Here is a 10,134-nt window from a genome sequence, read left to right as displayed (position 1 = left end):
AATCTAGTTGATGGACTGAACTCTCAGATGCCTCGGTGCTGTTGCTCACAGCTAGTCGGGGACCATGGTAGTAATGTTAATCTCCCCCATGTGGCTGTGCAAGTGTGAATGACTCACCTCACAAACCTCCATCACTTCATATTTTACAAAGCTTGTAGAAAAAAAACAGAACAAGGTCAAAAAGGGAGAAAACATAAGAGGTCTGATTCATGTTTTACCTTTCAGTGGACAGAGAAACGTGTGAAACAACAGACAAACCAGCTCCTATTTACCGTAAACACATACTACACTATGTTTTTTAACTGCTAGTTGTGCCCGACATTTTCAATTGAATGATCTGTCTGTCAAAATAACTTCAGCCAATAAGATCAATGAATCTGCAGAGGAGGAAACACACCAAGGTGATTGAAAGATTTTTGAAAGCTGTATCTGTTAGTATGTCGGTAGAGGATTGTATCCTGGGAAACATGCACAAGTCAAAAGTCAAACTGTTTCTATTTCTTTCTTTCATTCCCCACCATTGTCATGTGTAAAACATGGCCCATTAAATCCTGATTGGTTGGATTTGAACACATGGTCAGCGTCTGAAAGCATCTCATGCACAAGAAGGCAGGGGTAGCATTTTTTTTTAAGGGCAATTAGATAGAAGCATGAGAATGTGGGAGTGGCTTCTATTTTTTTCTGCATGTCTTAAGAGATGCAGGAGTTGTAACCATGGTAACGGAGCCATCAAATGAAGATGTTTTTTTTTCTAAAACTAACCCTGCAATTTCATTTCTAAACCCAACACAAAACAGAATTCTGTGCATAAACCCAACAAAACAACAAAACAGAGAATGTAAAGGGAGTCCACTGCCTCACATACATCAGGGCATGAAATATCTGATCAGTGTGAAAGTCTAAGCCTAAACCTTTCTAATGGCGTGAGTGTCTGACCGCTGTCAGGCTCCACAGGTGTCCAGAAATGATGAGAAAGTGCCACGTCCAACATCACAAAAGATGAGTTGGGTGTGAAAAGCTTCACTAAACAGCAGAATGAACCACTAATCTTGTTTTTTCCACTTATTGTGTGATATTAAATCCAGCAATGCAGCTCTCAACATCATGCCCGGTATCGGTTAAACTGTTGGACTTCAGCTGGTTTGGTTTTGTCTTAAAAATAGGTCAGAACTTCAACACTGAAATCTCTGACCCCCTCCTCTTCTGTTGGCCTCACGTGTTTTTATTTCTGCCTTCAAGCGTTGTGATGACAGTCGACGGGCTCTGTGACCACTGCTGCTGCCTCGCTCCAGTTTTGAAGCATCTTCTGGCAGGCTGATCAATCAGATCCCCACATGTACTGCACGGTAGCTCAAACCCATGAGAGCTAATTCTGATAAATGTTTTCACACCTCGTTACTTTTCTCTGAACCTTCAGGGAGAAATGCTCCTTCAAAAAAAAATGGAAAGACAAAAAAAGACGTCTTAGGGGCTGAGGACCACCTACCTCAGCAGTTTTCTGGCTAAGATGCCTCCTGGAGGCTGACATTACCCACGAGGCTCAGAGTTCAAGTTGACAGCAACACATCAAGCACAATTACACAGGTAATGGGAATTCAAGTCTAATTTTAGAAGTTGCAGCTGTCAAGTTGTCAAGAAACAGATATTCTATTTATAGGACAACAAAAGAATGAAAATGAAAATCTGATTTATGAAGAGACATTGGCCTCAGTTTGGCTCCAGTGAAAATGGAGACTCAGAGTATTGACTCAAAACTGCAGCAGCATAATCACAGAAAAAAAACTTCTGAAGCATTAAATTAAATACTGAACCTCATGCACAAATCATCATTTGCCATGATGGTATATTGAAAAACATTAGATTACTTGAAATGTTATGGATGCTGGGCTTTACTGAGTATCAGCATTTTTCCACGTAATGGCAGAAAACATCCAGCATTTCCTGAAGTAAAATTCATGTACTTGCAGTTTTTATGAGCAGACAGACACAGGACATATTAGTGTCAGGTTTAGGACTTAAATGCAGAGGAGTGCAGATAATCCAGAGTTTATTACCAAGAAGAGAGTCAGTACACAGTGAATCAGTCCAGCCAGGCAAAGGTACCAAAGAAGCAGGCGAGGTCATACACTTGAAGTCAAAACACACCAGAAGCTAGAAAAATGACTGGAACCCTCAGTAAAACACACAAGACGACCTCGCAGGGAGTGAAGAGAACCACTGAGAACACTAGGGAGGGACAGACAATGAGACACAGGTGAGACACATTAGGGCGGGACAGGTAATTAACAAGGAGGGAAAACACAGGAGGAGAACTAACCAAAACAACTGAAATACAATGATACCAAAGTAACCAAGAAGCTAAGATTAACAGAAAGTAAGAACAACACAACCCAGGATCATGACAATCAGTCCATGTTATATGCTGTGTGATGCACACAGTAGACTGGATACACACTACACACCAGACTCGCCTCCATATTTGGAGTCTTCTGAAGTCACCATGACAAACTCCTTACAGCAAACAGCAGCTGGTTGGTCCCACAGCCTGACCAGATCATGTAGCGTGTGTGATTGGTCAACTTTAATGTTAAAAACCTTTGGCTTCCTGGTAGCACCTGGTTTAGATTGGCTCATCAGCTCCTGTACATACGTATGCTGCAGTGTGCCGCTCTGCTGAGTGTTACATTTGATGCCTTTAGTGATTTTCCCTCAGATCACCATCTATATTGACCTAAGTCTCCTTCAGCCAGCTGCCTTCTACTGCAGCCAGCCCAGCTGTTTACTCCACCAACCTCTAATAAAACTCTTTACATTTATTTCCCATCTGTGGTCTGCATCAAGGTGAAGTTGTGACACCAAAAATCACAACAAAAAATGTCTGTATTGTCCTGTGTTTCTTAAAATCCTGTAGTGGGCAAAAGCAAGTGTCAACATATTTGAGCATGGAGGTCCAGAAAAGATTTACTTAGAAAAGAAATAACTTTTAGTTTTTAGTTGGGTCCATGTCCCATCCTCTACAGATGGAGGAGTAGAGGGGTGATGCAGATGTTACCTGTGGGGAGCTGGCATGGTGTCCATCCCTTTGGTTTGTGCCTATATACTGTAAAGTGTAGCATTGGAACACAGATTCTAAGAGCTTCTCTCTTAAAGTATCATGTCATGCTCTCCTCAGACTACCTCATAAAAAACACGCAATTAACTGAGGTCATGATCAATGGCCAGTGGTGTCAGTCAATAGAGCAGCTCTGCCACAAAATAAATGAGTCCTGGAGACACCTCTGTGCTCCTCACATCAAACATGGGACAACTAATTGGGCACTTTAAAGGCAATGAAAAGATGGTGCCAGCTGAATGTTGTCTCTCAAAAAGTGAAAGTGTATAATTGGAATGCAAAACAGGAGGCCCGGGAGAGCCATCTCCACCTGAGTGCCTCGATGGTATATTTATTAACCTTTATCACATCAACAGATGATGAACATGAACTTCTTGGACGACCTTTCAGTGTTATCTGTTAACTATGCAGGAGAAAGTCGGGGGCAGCGGAGTTCACCGGCAGCTTCGTGAGAAGGTCGCGAGTTGAATGTCAGAAAGTCTGAAGGTTTTCAGGGAGACGTGTGGATAATGACACGTCAGGAATCTTTTTGCAAATCATCCTGGCTCAAATAGACGAGCTCTCTGTGTCTGTGTGTCTGAGCGGGGTGGGATTGATTTGCCGCTGTCCTTCTTGTATCGCTGCCTCACACGCCTGAATGATAATCCTGCCCATCAAAAGCAGAGCCGGACAACAGAGCAGCTGCACCGCTCCTCCCTCACCTCTGATGCCTTCTGTCAGCCTGATGAAAGGAGCTCAGCGATTTAAAGTTCGGGTTTTGTACTAATGACTGATTTTAGGGTGTTATTAATTAAAAATCTGCTTTTATTCACATTTAAAGGTAGGGTAGGAGATTTTGAAAACTCAGTGAGAGTGAGCCAGATTTTGAAAGTAAACACACACCCCTTTTTCTCGGAGCTCACCCCGAAGCCACGCCTCCCAACCAGTCTGTGACTTCGGCCATCATGCACGTACCTCTCTGGTGCGCAGAGAAGGAAGAGAGTGACAACCAGCCAATACTCCACCCGGAGGATTGGCTGATGTTTTTAGCGTTTTATAGCTTCCACAGATGATTCATATTCTTCATTTTAAAGTGAAACTGCCGAACTAATTGGTTGCTATGGGATTGTAAAGAGAAGTTATGCTAATTTAACAAAAAGTGCATCAGAATGAAATCTCCTATCCTACCTTTAACTTTATATAACACTGAACAGGTCAGTCAGTGTTTTATTGGACTGTTGCAGCACACATACTGGTAACTAGTTTACTAGCCCGTTTTGCACAACTTATTTTAGTAACATTTATATGCCCTGTGACAGCAGGAAGGCGCAGGACATCACAGCAAGGTATCACAAATGATCACAATGAGTGACCTACCAATCGCCTTTGTAGAGAACCCTAAAAGTATCGGATCAGGACTCTGCAGATACTCAAGATCAAATGACTCAGACTCGGGGGCAAAAAACCTGATTGGGATATCCCTAGCAGACACATTACTTTGTGAAATGGTAAAGTTTGGAAACAGAGATGGTCAGGTATCCAGGAAAGGCTGCAGTTTGTCCTGCTGGTAGGCTCCCCAACACTGGCTGCTAATGAACATCACAGAGTGTTCTAAACAAAACTATGGGCAGCAATGGTCAGATATTTAAAGCTTTTCACGCAATCATTGTTTATGTGCATCTTCTTCTGACAGTGTGAATAATTGCATGAAAAATCTGCTGTAAGATGGTGATGTTCAAGAAATAGGGGTTTTAACCTTTTAAGTACACGCGGCCCGAGGACGGGACGGTTCATGTTTTCACTGCAATATCTCCGTCTGGGCGCAGCCATTTTGTGCTCTTTGTTGACAACCTACACCTCGTTGGAAAGCCACTTCCCTACTCTATTGATTGACAGCTCGTTTGACCATACAAAAGGATCGAGGGCCTGTCCCTAGCCAAAAGAATCCAATGAGCGACTATATCGAGCGAAGCACCTCCCCCCACTCTTACGCTTGTATTTTCAGCCCATTATATTTGACGCTGAATCTGATGCAATGGACGTATAGCCAATAAGATTTCCGTCACGGGGATGTCCCACATGAAGGGGTTGTGGAAGGAGGGTGGGCTACAGGCCTAAGCGTAAACATGAACAATGGATGCCGGCTGTCCATGCGTAAATGCGTAATAGTGAGAGTGAGCGTATATCTCCATTCCAGTGGTATTTCCAGTGACCAGAGAGATGGCGAAACGCATGGAAAAGAAGAATTACACTGTTGAAGAAGTTATTGAAGAGTGTACGAGACGGGAAAGCGACTTTTCTGACGAGGATGTGTCGGATGCGCAAAGTTATGTGTCGTCTGTTGACTCGGTGGAGGAGGACATGTTCATTGAAGGAGAAGATATTGTCCATGACAAGTAAGTGTAACTTTTATACATGTTGCAGTTTTATAAATAGAATGTAGACGTTTCAAAGAATTAGTGAATACAGTGTTGTGTCCTTTGTTTTGTTTACCTGTGTGGGGGAGGTGTGCGCTTTTACTATTCCTCCAAAAGTAGTTGTGGAGGACTGATTTGTGAGGTGAACAATGAATACAGCTACAGTTGTTCTGTGAATGAATATCTGATATATACATACAACCATACATACATCTATAGTTATTTTGTTTTATATATATTTTGTGCATTTTTAGGCAAACACTGTGTTCTATTTCATTTACCTGTGTGGGTCCTTTGTTCTGTTTACCTGTGTGGGGGAGGTGTGTGCTTTTACTATTCCTCCAAAAGTAGTTGTGGAGGACTGATTTGTGAGGTGAACAATGAATACAGCTACAGTTGTTCTGTGAATGAATATCTGATATATACATACAACCATACATACATCTATAGTTATTTTGTTTTATATATATTTTTTGCATTTTAGGCAAACACTGTTCTATTTTGTTTACCTGTGTGGTGTGCACTTTTACTATTGATTTGTGAGGTGAACAATGAATGCAGATACAGTTGTTCTGTGAATGAAAACCTTATTTTTTGCATTTTAGGCAAACTGATTCAGATACAGAGTGGGAGCCAAGCACCAGAGCCAGAGCAGCCTCCTACTCCCAGTGTACAACATCACAAGCCAGTCTACATCTCTGGTGACAGTAAGACACCCATCAAGCTTTCTAGCTGTGCTTTGTAGCAGCCCGTGACTGTAACAGTGGCATACTGAGAACAACATGTGGCTGTGAAACCTGTGGAATTGTAAACATGTAAACAGTTTGCTGTAAGTAGTTTGGGTATTTGTTTAGATAAAGGTGTTGTTTTTGACCATATCTCTTGTTCTGAGTCTTTTCTTGTGATGCACAATTTCAGTTTCAGTAGAATAATGAGCATTCAATGTGTTTTTGCTTCACTAACATTATTTCAATCATACTAATAGTGAATCTGAATATGGAATGAGGTTCCTCTAAGTGGCACCTTTCATTAGAGCTCTCATTGATGTCTGTATGTTGAAGCATTCCAGAGTTATGCACTTTGGTGCCAAAGTGTCCATTTGGAGACTCCAAATGGCACTTTTTGGAGAGCGCCTGGGAATACCTACAGAAAAACCTGTCCCAAATGGTCATTTCTTGTCCAATTACTATCTACTTTTAACTGGGAATAGGTAAGACTTCAGCCTGTGTCACTATATTGTCATCTAATCAACATCACCATGCTCCAGTTGTCAAGCAGCCTTTTTTTACAAAAAAAATTTAGGCGAGCTACAAAATCTTTTTATTTCTCTGTGTTTAGACTTCTCTCACTGTTAACCATTTGCAATTGCAGTAAATCACACAGCTAAAATAAAAATTTCAGAGTGTTACCTTCACAATGAGACCAAGCTTTTGCACATACTCCTAAGGGGTCACAAACAGCTTGTAGTTTAATTTGGGTATGCCTTTGACAGGCGTTTCATCAACTATTGAGGGTGGTGTTAAAGGGTTAACACACACTGAAATACACACAGGACTCATTTGGTCGTTGTTGTATTATCACATTCTATTTATGTAAATCCCAGAAAAGTCCTTTTGGTGCAAACAGGATCTAAACAAGCATCCACCTCTTATTGATTGATTGTTTTGAGATACACTGATTGAAACAGTGACTTCGTTCCCTACAAAAAAACCCACAGGGTCCTTCCACAACATGTATTTTAAGAGCTACATTAATTTCCCATTTTCCTTTCAGTCACATCTCCATGCCTGTGCTTGCACTGAGCATGCTCCATAGGGAATCAATTAAATTATGCATGGGAACAAATTGACACTCTCAGCTAAAGGTGGTGCTTGTCATTAATTTTCCTCATCTTCATTATCCTGTTATGATTCAGATGAATTATTGAAAATTCAATTTCTTCACTCCAACCCAAAATGTCTCAGAGCGCAGTGTCAGCCCTTCGTTTTTAAGCAGACGGGATGTCAGGAGTGAAAAGAATGAGTGTTTAGAAGGAGGATCCTCAGTTCTTCAATAATCCGTCTCATTACTAATTCTTTTAAATCTTATTTTTTAATTGCCACAGTGTGATGGAAATGCAGATCAAATGAAGGAATCTTGATTAAAGGAAGTCCCTGTGATGTTTTCAAGGCTGTTGGAGTTTTGTTTTTTCAGATCCTCATTAAAATGTGCATTTATTTTCATTCTCAGTGAGAAAACAGTGTAAATGTATCCACTTGTTGACATAATACACCTTTAGAAAAGTTGATAAAATAAAGGGGATGTTCAGCATACTGTGTAACATACATTATATATCACATCTACCCATTCCAGTCTGAATTGTTTAAGTAAAGAGCAACAATGTCTACCTTCAGACTAAAAAGCACACATTGATACAGCCTCAATGTGTCTTAGTCCTGGCCACAGTCTTGGTCTTAAGGTCCCAGTCTTGGTCCTGATCTAGGTTTTGTCCTTGATCTTAGGTTCCCCGTCTTGGTCTTGGTCTTGGTCTTGGGCCTGTCCATGTCTATGTCCTTATCCGTGTCTTGTCCCTCCACTGTCCAGGTGAATTTACCTTACCATCCTGGGGCCTCTGTGCCCCTCTTTTCAGGTCTATATGTCTGCGACCTTTACAGGTCTTCACATGTGTCCAAAATGTCCCATTGCGCATTACGGACTTAGACTGAGGACAGATCTGGAACAGGTCGAAGAAGCAACATTTCTATGCTCCACATATCTGGAAGAAATGCCCAGAATACTGCAGGCCTGCATCTTGGTCTTCAAATCAAATATTGTGTGTTTTTTATGCACGGTATGCCTGTTGTGAAGCCCTTTGAGTTGCTGAAATGTGTTGTATCTGTCTGGAGGCCAGTAGTGATGCTAAAAGGTATCACAGGCTTCACAGCAGCTGCTAAAGGGGGCTGATCGATGAGAGAGGAGCAGTGGGCGTTGGTCAGTGAGGAAGTCGTGAGCCGCACTGCACCAATCCATCATTTTGTTTTTCCAAAACTTTCCCACACCCACTGCATATTGACACACAGGATGATACATGGTCAGTGGGCATTCGGCAGCAGGAGTGTATGGATTTTCTCCTCACAGACAGCAACACACATTTCCTTTGAACCACTCCAGTGGTCTGGTGAATAATTTATTTAGCACCTCTCATGAGGGAGCTCAAGTACATATATGTAGGCCAACATGTCTGACAGCCTGGTGAAAAGCCCTCCTGCTTGGCTGTGCTAATTCTGTGCATTACGCTTCATAGCATTAGATATTAAGCAGCTCTCTTTCAGCTTGGTGACTTTGATGGCAGGTCGGCTCAGATCTCAGAACATAGAGGGTTGAAAAAAATCCGGTTTGGCAGCACTGTTGAGTTCAGATAGCGGATCAGAAGAAGGAAAAATCATCTTCCCCGATGTGAAGACCTAGAAAAACCAACAGTGATCACAGGCGGGAAGGTAGTCTGTCACTCAGGGAATCTTCCCTCAGTCTGTCTGGTGTTGTGTAACCCCGGATTTACACCAGAAGTGCCGCACAGCAGCTGCTGTGAAACACTTCTATTTTAGGCAATGAGAGTATTTACACCAGATGTGTAGCAGAGCGTCCCAGAAGCATAGCTCCACAAGAGATACACACTGTGTCACGCCAATTTGCACCAACCTCATCAAGCAGACAGGAAGTCAGGCACCAGAACAACAGAGGGTTTCCAGTAGATTTTCAAAATGCTTTTCAAAAAATGCTATGAGTCTGAATTCTCGATAAAACAACTTGTGTAAGTGAGTGAGTGAGTGAGGTGGTTTAGAGAGCAACAATAAAGACCTGAAGAAGGAAGAGGAAGGCTGCACAGCAGAGTGTGAACTTCCACCCAGGCGACTGGGACACTGTCCTTTTGTTTTCACTTTTCTTTGGTTAATTTGAGCATCAAAATTATTTTGTTTGTGGCTTAAACTAAAAACTACCTTACCAATTTTTAAAGCTAACAGTGGCTGGAGCAGTTAGCACAGGCTGTAGCTATTAATAATGGTTTCCATAGCAACAGTATGTAGACAACATCCCTAACAAGGGGCCTTCCTAAGGGCAAGATCAGCTATACAAAAAATTAAGCAGTATAAAAAATGTCCTTATAAAAGATGAGATTTTGTCTGAATTTTTTCTTTTTCCAAAAAGGTAGACCTTGAAAAAGTGGAATTTGCCCAATAATAAAGGGCAACTTATATTCTGGTATCATCTCAGTGAACGTATAAATCAAGCTAACATATTAGCTTATTTCATTTTATTTGCATATTTCATTCGCAGTTATGTGGCTGCAGAGTGCATCAGTGCCGAGACAGGGGCAGTCAAGCTGAAGTCTGATGATTCCTCTTTAGGACCACTTGGATCAATATGTCAGCTTCCTCCCTCTTGCACAGTGATAAGTCTTCAATCTGCATGTGACAGGATGAAAAAAAAAAAATACTTGCCAGCTGTCACACATCATCAGAGAGGAGAGGACGAGACGTCTTAAGGGGCCATGATAGAAAATTAATGAGATCTTCCCAGTATGCCGTCACAGTTTTGTCACAGCTGGACTCAGAGTGCTCCAGTGAGTTCACTGGGGATCCTTCACTA

Source organism: Parambassis ranga, chromosome 10, assembly GCF_900634625.1.
Source record: "Parambassis ranga chromosome 10, fParRan2.1, whole genome shotgun sequence".
Classification (NCBI taxonomy): domain Eukaryota; kingdom Metazoa; phylum Chordata; class Actinopteri; family Ambassidae; genus Parambassis; species Parambassis ranga.
The sequence above is the reverse complement of the archived record's forward strand: the minus strand, read 5'-3'. Positions refer to the sequence as shown.